The following is a 21,263-nucleotide window of genomic DNA, read 5'->3' on the forward strand; positions in this document are numbered from 1 at the left end:
AACCCAAGTCCGGTCCCGATTGCTGGCGCTGTAAAGACGTTGCGCTTCTACCAACATGTAACTGTTATGATACACATCCAAGGATGCTTTAATATCTATCCAAACAGGACAGTTAAACTTCAAGCTAAGTACAAACCCTTCCTTTAATGTAAACAGGGAATCGGGCACAAACTTATTGGTTCCTGTGCTTCAGGAAGTCTGTTACCTTCAGTGTAAATGTATCTCTATCTTCACTATTGACACAGTGATTGCAGAATACGTTTTACATAGTCTGAACAGCCTGCCATTGACCATCTAGAATGGTCAAGAGGAAGATTAATAATAAAACAAGACTGGACAATGTGTCCATGCTACATTATTTTTCTACAACTTAAGATATTCTTTATTTTGTGTAAATACACAACTACATCCATCCATCCATTTGCTTACATCACAGCTTCGGAGAGATGGCTCCTTTATTTACAAAACTGACTTACCAGCTGGTACCACTTACAAGTCGTGTCATTAGATCACATTACTTAACTGGGAGGCCTGTGTTATATTCCGATTGCAGTTCTTTTAACTGATAAGCAGTTTGTGTATGTATCGATATGTATAGAGTACTAACAAAAACACAAAACTTGGATGAAGCAGCCTTCAGAGAAACATTGCAAACTTCTGCCAAAGTAATCTTTTTACTTACTACTGCATTTATAAGTTATGACCCAGATGCCACTCAGTGCAATGTGCATAAAATTAAAATCCTCCGGGGAAGGTGGAATACAGATGATCCTTCATAAGTACGAAGGATCCCCCTAATCTCTACTCCCCGTTGAGTGATTCTTGGTCACCTCTATTCAGCCTAATAACATCGACCAACAATGCTCTATTTTTGCTGAAACATCGAAAAAGTAATTCGGATGATTATGATCCATCAGCCTACATTTGAACAGCTGATCATATTAAATGAAAGGAGTAAAACAGGAAAGGTCTGCAGACATCATGATCGAATGAAACGCGTGTCTGTATCAATGAATTGGGATGAATTTTCTTTAGTTCAAGAAATGTTGAAATCACGGTAATGTTTTTTGATGACAATGCGATGGGGGCGCCAATTTCATGGTAGTCCAACCTATTTCAATTTCAAATTTACGGAGCTGTTTTACAAAGTTAGTTAGAAATTGTAACCATCCCAATTGCATTATGAGCTGGTAATGTGGCCCCTTATTTGGTATCAACATTATAACTTACCACCAGAGGGGGGAGTCGAGTATCACTTGTACATGCTCGAAAAAGGGGGAAACTGCGGATGATCGTGTACACTGAAAAGGAGCTTCTAAAAATGAAACGCCACCACCCATAAAGAATGAACACGAGCTGGTTGGTAGGCATGGCTGAATAATATATTATTAGAGTCGAATTGTTTCAATGAATAGTACCTGTTTTGGCAATGTGAGGCAAATGTAGCTGTGCACTGAACTGAAATCCCTAATATATATTTTTTTTTAAAGAGGTCACCCAGTTATAGCCTGTTACTGTTGAAATAAAACGATTGCTGGAGCCGCTGTTTTCTGGGCAACCGAGTTCGCTGGTTCAACAGTTCACTTAAAGTTCAGACTGAAGTTAAAATTAAGTTCGCTTCCAACTTATTTGAAGTATGCTTTTTAAAGGGCTGTCATTTTCATCATTCAAAAGTCAACGCGTAATCGCGAGTGCCAGTGAGTACTAAATAATCTTACGGGTTACCCTAATAAAGGGAATAATTTCAAAATGAACCTACATGGGGACGTTGACGTCTTAAATGTCAATTATTTGCAGTGTAGAACCACCAACGCTCTATTTTTAAAGCAGAGAAATTGTTTCAATAATAGCGAATGCTAAGAGGAGTTGTTTTAAACGATGTCTGTGGCCGTAACAAGTGCGTGGTCGAATCGTATGAATTTCTCATAAACTTTGTTGTTCGGTAAATATCACGTCCTGATAAGTAGGGTGCATGTCGAGGCTTCATCTGCTTACACAAGATTGGAAAAATTAAATGACTTTATTAATTATGTATTTCCTACATGTAATATGATCACGACACCCCTCTTTCCCCCTCCCCTTCTCCCCCACGCCCTTTCTTCGGGGGTTTGGCTTTTCTGAGGAGCCCGTTTTCGCCTCGGGATTCCTTTATTCCTCCCGTTGACCTCTTCGCCCCGTCTTTTCTCTTTATTTCCTTCCTCTTTTCCATTTCCCCCTCTCTCGACTTTGTCTTTTCTTCGCCTCGTTGTTTTATTTCTCTGTAGACACCCTCGCCCTTCTGTCTCGATTTTGTCACCGCGTTCTTCATATTCTCTTATCTCGATGTCTGTTTCTTCGTTGCTCTCGGTGTTTAATTTTACTTCTGCTGGTCTCTGGAGGTACTGCGCTACTGGCGAAGGCTGCGTTTATCAGTAGACTCGAGCCGCCTCTGCCAAAAGCCCCGGGGGAGCAGCACGATCTCAGTTAATCCTAACTAGCTTGTACCCTGCGGAGATCAATGCGATAACCATCGTCATGTGTGTTTGGGCTGCGCCGTTCTGCGAACCACGAAATACGCGTCGACAAACATTGGGAAGGCGCCTGAGTGAGTGCAGATGTCATCCAATCAGGCCTCCAAATCTACATTTACGATCTCTTAACACGATTTTGCTGAAGAATCAACTCCGTCAGAGTCAAAGGAAATTGTGCGACAGGGAACTCAAGCCCCACGTTTAATTCTACGTATCGATTAGAACTCTCTGCAGATTGGGTGCGTTTAAATGCTTCATTTGCTGCAATAGAAATGGGAGTATTCGTCATTTTGATGATATCCGACCAATTTGCGTGCTGGGTTGCAGACTTTAAAATATCATCGTTTAAAATGAAGCTCCCTTGCGACGTTTACGGTATAATTACCGGAGTATCCTCCCATACTTCTTTAAGATCTGCACCCTATGGAACTAGAAAGCGGGCGCTGCAGATTCGTGGCGATCGATTTGAAACCATTTTTTAATGTCACCGCCTGAGATGAATTTCTACTCTCCTGTGTTTCTGTCTGAATCGATATTGATCATAAGAGCATTAGAAGGCCGAAATGGAGCACATATAAAATGTAACATATTCCACTGACTGGCATCCGGAATTGTGTCCATGCCATTCAACTTTTGCATTTAGTTAATTGGAGGTTCTGTTTAAATGGACTTAATTTAATCTAGTAAATTCGCCACTTTTGTGTTCAGCCCTTAGTAGTTCTTGTTTGTTAGAGTTTCTTGGATTTGGAGACATTAATTCTATCCTTATAATCTTCATAGTTCTCGGAACTGCACTATTGCATCTTGGTGTGGATATGCAACTTTTAACACCCATTCAGCGCACATTTCAGGCCAACGCAAGGGCAATTTTCCACGAATATTTTGCACCATTGCTGTCCATTTTAAATACTTTTGTTTGACTGCTGTTGATAAGATGGGTTTTTTTTTTGGAGAATATAACCACAAAGAACGAGAAAAATGTGACATTTGGCTCTAGGCCGCATTCAAACGGTCCAAACAGAGAAATGCCTCTCTAGCCTTTTTGTTCCTTTCATCTTCTATTTCCTTTCTGGTTAACCTGTTCACAAAGACTGTGAAAAACACATTTTAATCATCCTTATTACACGCTCTAATCTACCTTGTTAATGCACTCAGAAATATCATTCAACATACTGTAAATTATGTCTTGTGATTGTAGTGAAAATTAAATGGGGCACAAGCTTGTCATAATTTAGCTCCAAATATTTAAAAAAAAAGTATAGGAATTTTATCAAAACGTAGAAATATTGTCATTATCTCCTGGGGAATATTTAGTTTATTATGCTACTGTTTTTCAAACTAAAGATGATTGTTTTGAAATTCTTTGGTTGACTCTGACACATGGAGGAATTATTTAACTTTCCAGTGTTTGCAGATGTGCTGCCTTTCCATCTGCTCCTCATCCCCAGTTCACAGGAGGCTTTTAACTTCTCTACCATATTTTATGCTGACATTTCCTCTTCCCTCCCTCATCTGCCTTTAGTTAAGGGTGACACCTTCGTACCCCTCCTCCTTGTGCAGTTAATCCTCATACTTTATTATCCTTTCAGTTTCACTTACTTGTGTCCTAAATTTCATTGCAACACTCCATTTCAGCAACATTTCTTGTTCTAACAATCTGTTGCTTCTGTGAGCAATATTTCACACAATCATTTTGTTAGACCAGGAATAAATACCAGTCCTACAAAATTATAAATTCCTTCCTTCATGGTGGCATTCTCCCCCACCCCACTGCTAATCCAGGGATTTGGAACAAAACCATCAGTCAAAGCACAAAATTTTAATTTTGGAAAATGTACTCCCATTTTATAATTTTTTTAATGCAAGTGCAGTGAACATTTTCCAATTTTCATGCAAAAAACATTAAGATAGACATAATTCTGTACTTATGTGTATATGATTGTACATTATTTGAAATGGGACTTGTAATATGTAATTTATTCCATCTAGTTCATCAAGATTCAAATTTATTGTCAGAAACATCACATACAACCTGAGATTCTTTTTTCCTGCAGGTAAGGCAGGATTACCACTTACTGGCAATGCAAAAAAATACTGTACACAACTACACGTAAATAAACAAATAAACCACCAACAACCTTGCACTCATTGTTACCAAAAGCAAGGAGCAGTGTAAGTTGGAATTTTGAATCAAAAAAGAGCCTGCCAATAGTGAAATTATAAACTAAGATAAAAAATGTATGAAATGCACAGTAGTTCAATCAACATCTATAAAGTCAAAAGACTGATTATGGTGGTTCATGTATGCATCTATTAATGAAATCAAAAATAGAGAGTTGGCTGAACTGTTGTGCACTGCAGCAAATTTCATTTTAGTCACAGAACCAAGAATGAAAATAAACATGGGGGTTGCATGAACTAATTAAGTGTAATGAGATGGGTAGAAATAAAATTAGTCCAAAGCTCAAAAAAAACCTTTGAGGCAAGAACAAAGGTCAGAATACAAAAGTGAGCAAATGAAATAAATACCAGAGAAGAGGTGTGATTATTCAAAGCAATAAAATATTGTAAAAAAAATTAATAGGTGCATAGTTAGTCTAGTGATTAGCACAACACTGTTACAGCGCCAACATTTGGGGTATGAATCCAGCACTGTCTGTAAGGAGTTTGTGCGTTTCCCCTATGTCTGTGTGGGTTCCCTCTGAGTGTTCTGGTTTCCTCCCACCCTTCAAAATGTATGGGGGTTGTAGGTAATTGTAATTGGGCAGCATGAACTCATGGGTCAGAAGGGCCTGTTAAAGTGCTGCATGTCAAAATTTTAAAAAAAGTTATTGTACACATCATGAACAACAAAGTTGGAATGGAACCTAGAAAGCAAAGGGCCCTTCTCAGTTTGATAGACTAATTGGTGGAGATCGATGCTGGCACTCCCAACTGTTCACAATCTATTATCAGTGACGTTGATCAAGAGACCGATATCATTTTTCCAAGAATGTTACTATTCAAAAGGAGGTGGGATTGTGCATAAGAAGGAGGAAGATGTAGAGGAGATAGAGACAAGCGAAGAGATTGGACAAAACATACCAAATGGAATATAATTGTGAACAAATTTGAGATCATCCAATTCCTAATTCTTAGGACATCAATAGCTCTGTTAAACTCCATTCTTTAAAATTATGTCCTTTTTTGTGTTCTATTTTTACATCTGGTCCTTGTAAGGGTGCTTCACCTTACTCTTGCCAAAATTTGGCCTATTTTTACCATTGTATTTTGTTATCCTGGAGCCAAATGTTATGCTTATTATTTTTTGTTAGTTTGCCAAGCTTTATATCAAATTATTGGAAACACGATAAAAGACAAAGGAGGAAAAACCCAACACCCAACTCCAACCCACCAATTTTCCCCTGCAACCGTGTCTGCCTGTCCCGCATCGGACTTGTCAGCCACAATCGAGCCTGCAGCTGACGTGGACCTTTACCCCCTCCATAAATCTTCGTCCGCGAAGCCAAGCCAAAGAGAATATCAAATTATATCCTATTCCCTTATTCATTGAAACTATTCACAAAAAACGAACAGGTTATCTGGTTGTCACCAGAATGAAGTTGAAAGGGGGCTCGCGATTTCCAAATTGGATGCTGCATTACATTCTTTTCAGTGCAGTGCACAAGATTCAAGATTCTTGTACTGTCACTTAATAAAGCAGAAAATGTAATATTATACAAAATTTCCTTTACCGTAAGGCAGATAAAGATTCATTATCAGCAGAAATTGCCTGGCGCTCCTTGCAGTCAGAAAGAGAAGCAAAAGTGAGTTTCCCCAGAGTCACTGAGTGTCCATTAGTTCACTCCCAGTGCTCCTGCAGCCTTCGCAGCCATGCAGACTTCAGTCCAAACCATTGGCAACCCAAGCTCTGGACACAATCAGGAAGCCCTTGCATTCTCTCACATCTTGGTTCCGATACCTCGTAACCCTTCAGCCAGTCTCCCGGCAGTCCTCAGCCTGGTCCGAGTCCCTTGACTACAGTTGCCAGCAGCCCGTAGCCTGTGTGGGTTCCTTGTCTGGAGTTACCAACAGCCAGCTGAGTGTGTGTTCATCATCCTGAGAGCCCCTCTCTAGCCTGCTGCCGTGGTCACTATCCCGTGGGTAGTCACCTCTGTTTCTTCTCAAATGGGGGCAGCAAGTAGACTCCCCATTTTCTGGCGACCTGCGCCAGTCCTCTGGTTCCCCGGAGTCTGCACCCCTTTGTGGTCGCTATCGAACATAGGCACCATTGTTCTTAGGCCCAGACCCTGTGATTGCAAGATCTTCAAATAAACCACCATTGGCTCCTTTAACAGGTCATTTAAAGCCTGTACAGAGCTCTTGGCAGTAGGACCTTATGGGGGAGTGCTGTGTCTCTGCTCCCAATCTCTATGGGTCAGCACAATGGGGTTCATTTATACTTAAAAACAGCAAAATGCTGGAGGAACTCAGCCAGTCTTTAGCATTTATAGGAGACAGATATATTTCTGATGTTTTGGGCCTGGGCCCTTCTTCAAGGAGTAAGCAGAATAACCTAGAAGCAGGAAATCTCAGAATTCAAACAATGGAGGAGAAATCCAGACCAACAAAAGGTGTTAATTGGATATGATGAGGGACGAGATAAGAATTTGTCATGTTTGTTCAAAAGGGGACAGAATGGAGAGACAAAGATAGGGAAAGGTGATGGGAGATGTGCGGGGTGGGGGTTTAACAAAAACCAGAGAGGTCAATATTAATGCCATCCATTTGGAGGGTGCCCAGTTGGAAGATGAAGTGTTGTTCCTCCTTTTTGCGGGTGGTCTTGGTCTGGGAGTGCATGAGATCATGGGCAGACATGTGAGCAAGGAAATGGGATGGAGAATTGAAATGGGTGGCCACTGAGAGATCCTTCCTACCCTCTCCCTTCATTTATACCTATTGGATGTAATTTTAATTATGTTGAACTGAGATATCCCAATGATCATTTCTCTCAACAATGTAAATAGATTTCTCGATTAATATCATAATCAGAATTTATTATCATGAACAAGTCATAAAATTCGGTGTTTTGCAGCAGCATCTCAGTGCAAATATTCATCTACGACATTACTATGAATAAAAAAATAATAGGGCACAAGAAGTAAGGCAGTGTCTTTGGTTCATTAATTATTCAGGAATCTGATGGCAGCGGGGAAGAAGCTGTCCTTGTGCTCGTCTTTGGGCTCCTGTACCTTTTTCCTGATGGTAGCAGAGTGAAGGTGTGACCTGAGTGCTGGGGATCTTTGAGGATAGAGGCTGCTTTTTGACGACACGCCTCATGTAGATGTCCTCGATGGAGTGGTCATGTGCCAGTGATGTTGCAGGCCGAGTTAACAACCTTCTTGACCTGAGAGTCGGTGCCTCCATACCAGGCAGTGATGCAACCAGCCAGAATGCTCTCCACTTGTAGAAATTTTCAACCGTTTTAGGTGATATACTGAATCTCCTCTGATATCTCAAAGTATAGCCGCTGGTGAGCCGTCTTTGTGATTGCATCAATGTGGAGGCTCCAGGACAGATCCTCAGAGATGTTTACACCCAGGAATTTGAAGCTCTTAATGCTGTCCACTACTGAACCCTCAATGAGGACAGGGTTGTGTTCCACAATTATCTCCTTGGTTTTGCTAAGGTTGAGCGCAAAGTTGTTGTCGTTACACCATTCAACGAGCTGTTCGATCTCCCTCCTGTACGCTTCCTCATGGCCGTTTGTGATTCTGCCAACAACTGTGGTGACATCGGCAAACTTGTAGCTAGCCTTAGAATTATGCCTGGCCACACAGTCATTGGTGTATAATGAGTAGAGCAGTGGGCTAAGCACACATCCTTGGGGTGTACCTGTGTTGATCAGTGAAGAGGAGTCATACTTTCCAATTCATACTGACTGTGGTCTTCTGATGAGAAAATCAAGGATCCAGTTGCAGAGCGGGGTGCAGAGGCCTAGAGTTTGTAGCCTCTTGACTGACCATCACTGAGGGAATAATGGTATTGAAGGCCAGGCTGTAGTTGATGAAAAGCAGCCATATGTATGAATTGTTGTTTTTGAGGTGATCCAGAGTCAGCAATATTTCATCTGCTGTGGAGCGATTGTGGCAATAGGCCCATTGCAGTCGGTTCAGATCTTTGCTTAGGTATGTGTTAATTCTGGCCACGACCAGCATCTTAAAGCATTTCATCACAGTAGAAGTTAGTGCTAATGGGTGGTAGTCATTGAGCTGGTTCTTACTATTCTTCTTGGGTACTGGGATGATTGATGACCTTTTGAAGCGGGTGGGAACTTCTGACTGCAGCAATGAGAGGTTAAAAATATCCACGAACACTCCGGCTAGTTGGTTCATTGTAAACCAGCACTCAGTCTGTTCCATCCATTGCATGCTAAGTTAATATGTAGACTGGGGCTTTTGAATTATGAAAGATTGAGTTCGACACACAGGAGTTCTGTTGGAATTCTGTTGTAAAGATCACTGAGATTTTGAATCATGATAAACAAGTACTATTTTGGAGTTCTCTGAACTTAAGAAGTGCATTCTTTATTCAAGATTCAATTTATTGTCATGTACTAAAGACAGTGCAATATTATGAGGACAGATCTTAAAATACTGACATTATCTATTGTCATTTTTACTCTTTCCTCTCACATATTTAGTCACTTTTCTCTGCTAGTCTATATGTCTTTCACATTCTGTAGTCTAAATTCAATCTGAAAAAATTCTCACCTTCAAAGCTTCTGTCAGAACAAACCATAATGGAAATGTATGAGAGTGCTTCCCCAGTTAAGTTTCCTTTGAGTGTGTGTTTATTTCTTCTTTTGTGCAAGTATCTTGAGTTTATTAGATACCACCTTAAAATTAGATGTTTGTTCTGCAAGAATCCACAATTTTAACAAGTTTAATAAAGAAAAAATTTAGTAATACCTCCAGCAGAGTTGATGTATGAAATCTTGATACTTTTCAAAAATAGTACAGACAACGCCAGAGTACTAGGATTCCATTCTTGAGAACGTACCAACTTCTTACAGACAGTGCGGGACTCGAACCCCAGTCCCGATTGCTGGCACTGTAACAGAGTTCGCTAACCACTATCCTAACTGCGCTGCCCCTTCCTGATAACCTCCTCAAAAAACTCTATAGGATTGGTTAAACACGACCTCACTCACAAATCCGTAATCAGAACCTAGCTATCCAAATACTTGCATATCTGAACTCTTCAGATACCTTCCAATAATTTACCTACTACTGATGTCAGGCCTTTTTTAAACAATGGAGCTACCCTTCAATCCTCACCTGTGGCCAAGGACATTTTGAATATTTCTGCCCAGGGACCCAGCAATTTCTACACTAGCCTCTCTCAAGGTCTGAGGGAATATTTTGTCAGGCCCTGGCTCCACGTGAAGCTTAACAGAGACATTTCCTGGTATCCTGTTCAATATTCATCCTTCAGCCAGAGGTACAGTGTTTATTAGTTGTCACTTTCACTGTTTGTGGAATCTTGATGTGCGCTAATTTTCATAAAACACAAATAATGTTATTTCAAAATTGACAACATAGAATTTTGTTGAATCCCAAAGATGGAAAAGTGGTGTTTTTTAAAAAGTACAGATACTTTGTAACCTGTTTGGTGTTTACCTTCCAACACAAACCGTTATTCCAACTGTGCCTCCCTTTTTTTCATTACTTTTCCTTTTGAAATTTGTGTAAGATGTTCACAATAACATTCTGAACATCACAGCATGGCTCCATTGGCGTCCATAAAATCTCATTGCTAAAAAAGCGGGGTAGCGCTAAATTGGGGTTTCAATAAACTGTTGTTGTGAGAGTTGAGATTAAAACACAAATTAATATTTAGTCAACCAGAAATGGCAATTTCACTGGCAGGAAACAAAGTGTGCGATGCTGAACATACTCTCAGACACACTTACCTGACCCAATGATTCAGTACTTGTGTTTTAAGTATTGGAGCGTCTGTGTATAAACCCGTGTGCGACTGTGTTTTGAACTGCTATGTGTTTCCCAAAGTCCCTGCCCCTGCCAGAAGCCCGACGCCCAAGTCCAATAACTCATTGCATTATATCTGAATTCACGTTAAATTGGGGCGCGTAAAATTGGAGTTTCACTGTATAAGTGCTTTAGACAAAAGTAAAACGGTGTCAAAAATAACAATACCACAATGCTGTTTTAAATTTTAAATGTAAATTTAAATTTAGACATACTGCATGGTAACAGGCCATTTTGGCCAACGAGTCTGTGCCACCCTGAGTACGATATTACATATAGAATTAATATTATCTGCTTGAAATAAAACTGATAAAAAGACAATGCTATGAAGTGGCTATTGTACATCAGAATTCCTGCTACAGGTGTGCGCAAAGATGATTTACAAATTATATTGGCCAATAACCAGCTGTTTAAAATTTTACAAAGTACATCTTTGTTTTGTATTATGATGTTCCCATTTTCAGTTAATTTTCAATTTGTGTGGGACTGCCACTTCAAGAGACAAATTTAACAAAACCCTGCAGGTTTTGGAGTTTGACTGTGAGCTGACAGACAGGCTGAAGACAGTGTGTTCCTAAATTGGATACATCTGAAGAGAGAGGAAGTGGCCCTGGAAAACCCAGGTGCAGAGACCATGTGACCAACAGATTCAAGATACAGTACACAGTTTGCTCAGGGGCCATTTTAAGGATGCAGTGCTGTACAGCAGAGCTCTTGGAAGTAATACAGTAATGAAGTGGCCTTGTATGTGGCAATAGACAATCAGTCTGATTTCCCCATGTTACAGCAGAATGAGTAGGGGCTATTTTAAGGAGACAGCACTTCGAGAAGTATCCCTTGAAGGGATACTGTGCTGAATGTAACCTTGTATAGGGGATTGAGAATACCACTCTGTGACCAAAAAAGGAAAGGTCATTTTGATAGGAGACTTGTTAAATCCCATCGTGGCCAAAGGGGACTTGTTGAATCCCATCGTGGCAAAGGAAAAGTCACTTCTGAAATTGAACCCATTGTGGCTAAAAGAAAAGGATAATTTATCTGGAAGCAACTCAACAAGGATTTTGTGAGTTAAACAATCTGTCACCCCGGTCTCTCCCACCTAATTTGTGAAACTCTGCATCAATCTAAAGCCTGTGTGCCGCATCGATTTAAAACCTGCATGTCAACATTGGCTTTTCTGAGACTGGATTTTGAACTGCCTTTCAAGAACGGTACCTGACCTATAGTGGCTTGGGGTATTCCCCACGCACGCACGCACGCACGCACGCACGCACACACACACACGTATATTCGTGCATAGTTGGGGGGTTAAGTAAATAAGTAGATCAGTTTAGCTAAATTAGATAAGGTGTTATATTATTGTTACTAATTAATTAATAATTCCCTTAATAATTAAAATTTTATTTTAAATAACACTGGGCTAATTTCTATTGCTGCTGTCTGGGTACGTAACACTTTGATCTATAAATTCCCTTAAATTTAAACTTTTTATATACCCTAAAAATGGAATTTGATCAAGTTTGCCATTTCAACACTTTAGGTCACATTTTCTGCCATTTTGAAGCTAGATATAACACATGTCCAAACTAATTTTTCTAACAGAAATAATAAGATGATAAAGTAAATATTCTGTGTCTTTCTGGGAAGAAACAGGTGAACTACATGCACCAATAAATCAGTTCCATAGAATAACAGAGCTATACAGCACAGAAACTGGCCCTTTGGCTCAACTTGTCTATGTCACCCAGGTTGTTCATCCAATCTCAACCTAGTTGCCTGAATTGGGCCTATATCCCTTTAAACCTCCCTGATCTAAGTACTTGCCTAATTGCCTTTTAAACAACACAGTTGTTTTTGCCTTTACAGCTTCCACCAGCAGTTCATTCCATATACCCACCATCCTCTGTGTGGAAAAAGTTGCTCCGCAGGTCTCTTTAAATTGTTTCCCACTCATTTTAAACCAATGTCCCCTAGTTTTTGACTCCCCAACCCTGGGACTGTAACCATTCACCTTATCTTTGGCCCTCGTGATTTTAGATACCTCTATAAGGTCACCCCTCAGCTTGGTACATTTCAGGGGGGAAAAAGTCTCAACCTATTCAGTCTCTCTTTGTAATTCAAGGCATCAATTCTCGGTCACATCTTTGTGAATCTCTTTTGCATTCTTTCCCAGTGTAATAACATATTTCTTGTAGCTAAGTGACCAGAACTGCCCTCAATCCTCCAAATGTCTCTTAATAACCAAAGTCTTTTTCAGCTGTTACATGACATCCCAACCCCAATAACTCAATGCTTTGACCAATGAAACATGTTATTCATGATCTTGTCCACCTGAGCTCACCTATTGAGTCAATGTACATGGAGACTTGGAGAATAGTCTGGGAGGGAGGAAGAGTGGATAAAAATCCCTGCTGTAATTGCAGAGAGCATTTATTCAACCATACCTGGTTATTATGCTTACTTCTGACTCTTTAGCCAGGACTAACATACACCCTGCAGACACCTTATAAGAATATCATACATTTCAATGAGATTTCAACACATTCCTCTAAAATCTGGAGGTTTATTCAATTTCTCCTAGTATGGCAAATGCACTATCCCTGTGAGCAATGTAATGAATCATTTGTCTACAAGAAGTATTTTCTTTCTTGTTTAAAGAGACTGATACTGACTGGCCTGCTGAATGCCTCCAGTAGTTGGTTTTTTGCATGACCATTTGCCAGCATGTTGGGTCTTAAGTGTAAAAAGAAAAGTTTGGTCTTTTGTATATCAACATGACCCAATCTCTCATCTTTTAAAGTACTCTGCATTCCTGTTTTGTGCATCAAAGTTGATAGTTTCCCATATTTCCATCAGCCATGTTCATGCCCACTAGGTCTCTTGAATCCTTTTCACTCCACTCACCTAGTTTTGTATCAGACACATTTAGAAATGTGAAATTTGGTTCTCTCTGCCAAGTTGTTGATTGTAGATCTCAAATAATCATGAAGAAACACTGATCACTTTGGTATCCGCTGTTCAGAGATGGGTCTGATGCTTGCAAATTGTGCAACATCGGTGAATTGGATTGAATCCAATAACGAGAGATCATTCTAGGAGGTGGTGAGTTAGTATCCATTGGAGTTAAAAAGAACTGGAGGCAATTTTATAACACAGACTTTAAAATAATTGACACTAGGCATTGAAAAACTTTTTCTGGCTCAAAATTCTTGAATTAGTCAGCAGAATAATAATTTCAGGATAATGATCCACTCTTTAGGACTGAGATGAGGTGGAATGTCGCGTCTTTGGAATTCTATACTCTAGAGGGTTGTGAATACTCAATCATTAAGTACATTCTGACAGATAGTCATATTTTTATACACGAGGAACTTGGGTTCCACATTTATCAGTAGGCAATTTTATGACTTTCAAGCAAATGGAGGATTATCATGTAATAGCATAAGGACTTGAATCTAATTGCACTGGGGTTTGAGTCACGACTACATTCGTCAAGATACGTTTTAAAGACTCGTATTAAAGGATTGGTACTGGATGGGAAAGTAACCATGAGTTACAGGATTAGCTGTCCTTCTGAACAGTGAACCATGCTTAAGGAAGTGTGTGGTCTGTTTCTGCTTCCAAGAACAGAACCATTGCTTGCTTTGGAGAACCATGAGCAGCATAGCTACACTGATTTCACTAATTTTTAAATTTTATTTTTGTTCCTCCAGGTGTGTCTTGCTGATTAGTCTGCTCAGGTTCCAGAAAGGTTTGTTGGAACAAGAGTTGGGTCTCTGGTAAATTAATCATGTCCCTTTTTGGAGTTTAGTTTCAATCTGAAAATGAGCTTCATGTTGAAATAAGGTTCCAAACGAATCAATTTAGTCATGACTTGAATTCTAATGTAGTTAGGTGTAGGGCCCCTGAACATATTTAGATTAATAACTTAGTGCAGAGTTTAATGTGGGCTCCCAGTAGTGTTTGAGAAGTTATGTGTATCTAAGAGTTTGAATTCAGTGAAAGGAACAAAGCTGAACAACGAGCACTTAGTTCTGTAAATAAATAGATCAGTTAATTCCATTGAATCCATTTTAGGACATGACATATAATTTACATGTTGTATTTTTAGAAGCTTTACATACTGTGCAATTTCCAAGATGTATAACCTTTTTAAATGAAAAATAGCCATGCAAATTTTGAAAGGAAATTCAGATTTCTGCTCGAGGCTATAATGTGTGGCAGTTTGCAGATGTTCTGTTCCAGTTGATGTGATTTTTTTGCCTGATGGATTAAGCCATCTCTATTTAAGTTTTGTTGTGACTTCCTACATGTGTGATCAGCAGCCTGTTTCATCTTGTATTCAGGGAAGAGTGTAAGTGCTTTACTTGGAGACTGGTGTAAATGCTTTCTGATCTTGAGGAGGCCACTACATGCACTTCATGTTTCTTCAAAAACTCACTCTGAGGAGGATGGACCCATATTGGGAATTCTATTTCAACATTAAAAAAAAGTTTAGACATACAGCACAGTAACAGGCCATTTCGACCCACAAGTTCGTGCTGCCCAATTTACACCAATTTAACCTACCCACCCCCCCCTCCCAGTACGTTTTGAAGGATGGTCAGAAACTCTTTACAGACAATGTAGGATTTGAACCCCGGTCCCGACTGCTGGCACTGTAAAGGCTTTGAGCTAACCAGGCCCGCACATTCTTCTGTTGGTTTCTGTCAACCTTCGTTGATTTTTATTTTTTGCAGATATTGATGCTGATTGAATTATTGAGATGCATGAAGATGATGTTTAGTCCAACAGTCTGAGAGGGTTTAATTAACACTCACAGTTAAGGTGCCATTAAAGATCATTGAAGCACACTAGGTTAACAACTATAACTCAATGTTCATCAGGTCTTTTCACTTTCAAGTTCAATGTCAGTTCCTATTTCTTGAAATAGTTCTACAACGTTGTCTTAGTCCTCTGGTCCAGTTAAATCAGTCTCAGTTTTTTGCTAAGACAGTTTTAACCAGTTTAGTATTCAACACAATCATACCTCAGAGAGTGGTTCTTACTGAGACTCAACAGCCCCCTCTGCAATTGGATCTTGTACTTCTCGACTGAAAGACCACAGTTACTCCAGGTTGGCAGCAAAATCTCAAGTCCATCCTGCTGAGCCCTTGTGCACCTCAGCCCACTAATGTTCACGCTGCTGACTCATGACTGCTCTACCAGGTTCAGTTCAAACAGAATCATTGTTTGTGGATGATACAACAGTAGTTGGCCTCATTGGCAACAATGATGAGTCATCTTACAGAGAGGTGGGGGGGGTTCATCAGATAGTGCAAGAACAACAACCTGAGTTTCGTCGTGGGCAAAAAAAAACACAAAAGAGATGACTGCGGACTTCAGGAGGATGATGCTCAATAACTCTCTACTGTACACTATTGGTGGAGAAAATGGAAAGCAAAATCCTGCCCTAGACCCACACGACCCCCTCATTAGTCAGGAAGACATTGCAGCACCCAACTTCCTAAGGAGGTTGAGTAGGGCAAAGGTACAGGCTACCATCTTGACAACACTTTACAGGAGCACAGTTAAGAGTGTCCTGTCTCACTGGATCATTACATTCAACGTTCAGATTTAAAGTCTGAGTGCATACACGACATTACATATAATCCTGAGATTTTTTTTCTTGGGGCCAGGCAGAATTTCTACTTTTCGGTAGTACAAATATCAGTACTCAAGAAAAGATATGCATACAAAAGAGAAATGTAAACAAACTGTGCATATAGGAAGGGAAAAAAAATCTTCAGTCATAAATAATGTGCAAAGAAGGAGTCCTTAAATGAGTCTCTGATTGAGTCTGATGATGTTCCTGAACCTGGTGGTAAGAGTCTTGTGGCACCTATTACCTCTTTCCTGATGGCAGCAGTGGAACAGCTGCTACTATAGCACCAGTTACCTGGAATTCAAATGCAGCATTGTCTGTAAAGGAGTTTGTAAGTTCTTTCAGTGTCTGTGTGGGTTTTCTCCAGGTTTTAATTTTTCGCCAAACTTTCAAGATGTATGGGGGTCATGGGTTAATTGGGGTATTTGGGCGGCACGGGCTGATGGGCCAGATGGGCCGGTTACTGTGCTGTGTGTTTAAATTAAACTTAAAACAGAGCTTGTCCTGGATGGCGTGGACCCTTGATGATTGCTGGTGTCTCTGATAGTAGTTTCCATATAGACTTTCTCCATGGTGGGGAGAGTTTTGCCAGTGATGTACTGGGCTATGTCCACTACCTTTTGCAGGACTTTCCGTTCAGAGGTATTGGTGCCGTGATGCAGCTGGTCAGTGCACTCACTTTCCACTACACACCTCTAGAAACTTGCCAAGGTTTCCAATGTCATTACCAGACCTTCGCAAACTCCTGAGGAAGTAGAGGAACTGACATGCTTGCTTCATAATGATATTAGTGTGTTGTGTCCAGGAATGGTCCTCAGAGATAATGACTCCCAGGAATTTAAGTTCACTCATCCTCTCCTCTCTGATCTCTCAATGATCACTGGATCATAGACCTCTGGTTTTCTCTTACTAAAGTCCACAATCAACTCCTTGGTTTCAGTGACAGTGAGCGCGAGGTTGTTGTCATTACACATTCAGCCAGGTTTTCAATCTCCCTCCTGTAAGCTGACTCAACATGATATGGTATGGCAGTTCCAAAACATTGGACTGAAAGGCTATACAGAGGATCGTTAAAACAATCACTGGGGTTTCCCTTTACCTCTATTGACAACATGCACTAGGAAGGTTGCTTAAATAAGGCTCAAGGAATTTTTGAGGATCCCGACCATCTATCACACAGGATCCTTTCAGGAAGGAGGTACAGGAGCATGAAAATCAGTACTGCCAGGCTGGGAAAAAGCTTCTTCCCACAAGCTGTGATTATCTTGTAAACTTGGGTCTCAAAAACTAAACAAAATATTTATACATATTTATTTTGTATAATATTTTAATGTATGTGTGTGATTATTATGCGTGAGCATGTGATCCGGAGAAATGCTGTTTTGTCCAGTTGTATATGTACAATTAGATGATAATAAACTGAATTTGAAGTACTTGAAATCCGACTTTGAGTTCCAGGTTGTAACTTTTAATGATACTATCCATTCTTCATAAGGACCTGAATAAGGGCTCACAAAAGCCAGTGAGAGATAATTGTAGTTCTGATTTGTATTGTGTGAACTGTCTAAGAAAGACCTTGTCCACTGGAAAACAGTGCTATTTTTCTAATGGTAGTGTTCTTAATATCAGTAGGATATCAGTTCCTCTGAAGGTAGAAGTAACTTGTTTAGATGCCCAGGAAAACGGTCATCCCTATATTTACTAATTAAAAAGCACAGTGTCAAAATTAGGGACGTGCATTTGCTTTTTTAAAGTGCAATTAAAATGACTTAAAGACATTTTGGGGCAATGCCTTTACAGCACCAGTGATTGGGACCAGGGTTCAAATCGGAACCATAAGGGGTTTGTATGTTCTCCCCATGACTGCATGGGTTTTCCTCAGGGTCTCTGGTTTTCTCCCACTGTTTGAAACATACTGGGGTTTGTGGGTTAATTGGGTGTAAATTGAGCTGCACGGACAGGGGCATAGCCAGGTCCTAAAGTTACGCGGAGCGAGCACATATAAAAGGCGACATGACACATTCCAGATGATGAGTAGGGGTGAATGGCGGGCCACACTGATTGTTTTTGGTGGCGTCAGACCTGGGGGGGGTGGGGTGGCAGCAGCGTCGGACCGGGAGGGGTGGGAGTGGCATTGGACTGGGGGGGGAGGGGGCACCACTTTTGAAAAAAATGCTCAGGAAGAGCAGTTACTCTCTCCTCACCCACTCATAGCTACACCACTGTGCATGGACTTGTGGGCTGAAATGGCCTGTTACCATGCTGTATGGCTATATTTAAAAAAAAGTGTGAGGGAACTGGAACTGGATGAACTCTGAATCATTCAGGAAACGGGATGGGGGGGGGGGGTACACAGAAGCTATAAGTAGACAGTCAAACCCAAGAGGCAGGTAGCTGGGTGACTGTTAGGAGAGGGAAGGATAATAGGCAGAGAAGACCCCTATGGCTCTTCCTCTCAACAATAAGTATACTGTTGGGGGTGTATTATCTACCAGGGACAAGTTGTAGTGTCAGGTATCTAGCACAGATTCTGGCCTTCGTCTCAGAAAGGAAAGAGGGGGGTTGGTTGGTGGTGAAGAGGAAGACCTGTAGTGATTGGGGATTTGATAGGGGAACAAGTAGGAGGTTCTGTGCACCAGATCAAGACTCCTAGATGGTATGTTACCTCTCAGGGACGTCCACAGCATTCTGAAGCAGGAGGGTGATCAGCCATATGTCATGGTCCATGTTGGTACCAATGACATAAATAAGAAAGCAGATGAGGTCCTGAAGAGGGAATATATGGAGTTAAGGAAGCTAAAAACCAGGACCTTTAAGTGTTGTAATCTCTGGATTGCAGCCTGTAGTTCACACCAATCAGGGCAGGAATAGGAAGTTATAGCAGAAGAGTTGATGCGGGGGCAGGGTTTCAGATTCGTGGATCATTGGGATCTCTTCTGGGGAATGTATGACCTGTAAATAAAAAAAAGGATGGGTTGGACCTGAACTGGAGGCAGACCAATATCCTGGTGTGCAGGTTTGCTAGAGCTGTTGGGGAGGGTTTAAATGAGTTTGGGAGGAGAATGGGAACCAGAATGAGAGGTCAAAGAACAGAACAGATGGTGGAAAGTTTAATACATTGTGTAATAAGTTTGTAAGGAAGGACCGGCAGTGGAGGGAGCACATATGTAGTCACTTGGAGGATTTCAAATATGTTTATTTCAATGCGAGGAGTATTAGGAATAAGGGAGATGAACAGAGCATGGATCAATTCATGGAATTTATGATTTTGTGGCCATTACAGAGGTTTGGCTGATGCGAGGACAGGATTAGCTAATGCAGGTTTTGGGTTTAGATGTTTTAAAAGGGATAGGATGGGAGGTAAAAGTGGGGGGACAGGGATGGAGTAGCATTACTAATCAGGGATAGTATCTCAGCTGCAGAAAGGGAGAATATTGTGGAGGGATTGTGTCAGTGTGGGTGGAAGTCAGAAACAGGAAGGGAGCAATAGCTGCAATGGAAGCAGCCTATAGGCCCCCAAATAGCCCCCGGGAGCAGATAAGTAGGCATATTTTGAAAAGGTGCAGAAATAACAGGGTTGCTGTATTGGGAGACTTCAATTTCCAAAATATTAACTGGAACCTCCTTAATGCAAGGATAGATGGGCCAGAATTTGTCACTGAGTCCAAGGAGTCTTGACACAGTATGTGGACAAGCCGACAAGAGGAGAGGCCATACTGGATATGAGAGTTTGAGGGGATTCAGTATATCACCAAAAGACACTTGAAAACTTCGACAGGTGTATCATGGAGAGCAATCTAGCTGGTTTCATCACTGCCTGGTATGGAGGTGCCTATGCTCAGGACGAGAAAAAACTCCAGAGGATTGTTAACTCGGCAATCATGGGCACCAGATTTCACATCTACAAGAGGTGGTAACTTAAGAAAGCAGCCTCTATCCTCAAAGACCTTCACCACCCAGGCCATACCCTCTTCACTCTGCTACCATCAGGAAAAAGGCACAGGAGCCTGAAGATGAGCTGAGCTGGCTCAAAGACAGCTTCTTTCCCTCTGCATCAGATTTCTAAATGAACAATGAACCATAGCCACTACCTTACTTCATCTTTTACTTTTTATTGCATTATTTTTATTTATTTTGTAATATGGTTTATATAAATGTTTGCAAAACAACAAATTTTGTAAGTTTGTGGCAATAAATTCTGATTCTGGGTTCTAATATTGGGTAATGAACCTGGTTAAATGATAGACCTCTCAGTGGGGGAGCATTTTGGGGTTAGTGACCACATTCCCTGAACTTTAGCATAACTATGGATAAGGAGGGCTAATTGCCAAGGGATTAGGCAGGAACTGGGGGGAGTAAATTGGGAACAGATGTCCTTGGGCAAAAACACAGAAGCAATGTGGAGAATGTTTAGGGTCCACTTGCGTGGGGTTCTGGATTGGTTTGTCCCAGTGAGACAGGGAAAAGATGGTAGGATTAGGAAACTGTGATTAACAAAAGAGATGAGACAGCCAGTTCAGAAGTTTTAGGAAGTAAAAGACAGGAAGGGCTCATGAGAATTACATAGTAGCCAGGAAGGAACTGAAGAAAGGACTTGGTAAGTGATGACAGAGAGGAAGAAGCTCTTTTCGAAACTCATCAAAACTTTCTTCCCTTTTGCCATCAGATTTTTGAACAGACAATAAACCTATGGACACTACCTCACTTCTCACTTTTTAATATATACTATTTTAATATATACTATGTCCCAAATATTATGGTGCCCTGAAATGAGGTGACTATGCATTAAAAAGTGCTGTCATTTCTACATGGTCAAACCAAAATGTATACAAATATATACTTGAATAAAACCTGGAATGTGAATTGCTTGATTACAAATTTAAGACTGGAGCATGGGGGCAAATAAAGGGAAAAATGTTTTTGCCCCAAACATTATGGAGGGCACTCTATATTAATGGTTTGTATGATTATTAAGTTTGCAAATGATACCAAAATTGTTGGTATTGTTGACAGTGAAGAAGATTCTTTGAGATTACAAGAAGATCTAGATAATCTGGGAAAGTAGGCCATGAAATGGCA

General features: G+C 40.6%; 1 protein-coding gene across 13 annotated transcripts in view; it reads left to right on the top strand.

Annotated features, from left to right (window-relative positions):
- The window catches only part of bcor (BCL6 corepressor), a 292,865-nt gene that overhangs the window by 183,298 nt on the left and 88,304 nt on the right, over nt 1-21,263 (top strand). The window contains exon 1 of one of the 13 annotated variants that reach the window (XM_069889360.1): nt 1,339-1,359. The exons of 11 other annotated variants lie outside the window; for them this stretch is intronic. The gene's annotated coding sequence lies outside the window, so the exon portion shown is untranslated. Of the gene's footprint in view, nt 1-1,338; nt 1,360-2,656; nt 2,750-21,263 lie in introns of those variants that run through there. One more of the 13 variants, XM_069889365.1, reaches the window with a different exon arrangement.

This window comes from Narcine bancroftii, chromosome 7 (assembly GCF_036971445.1).
Source record: "Narcine bancroftii isolate sNarBan1 chromosome 7, sNarBan1.hap1, whole genome shotgun sequence".
NCBI classification, from domain to species: domain Eukaryota; kingdom Metazoa; phylum Chordata; class Chondrichthyes; order Torpediniformes; family Narcinidae; genus Narcine; species Narcine bancroftii.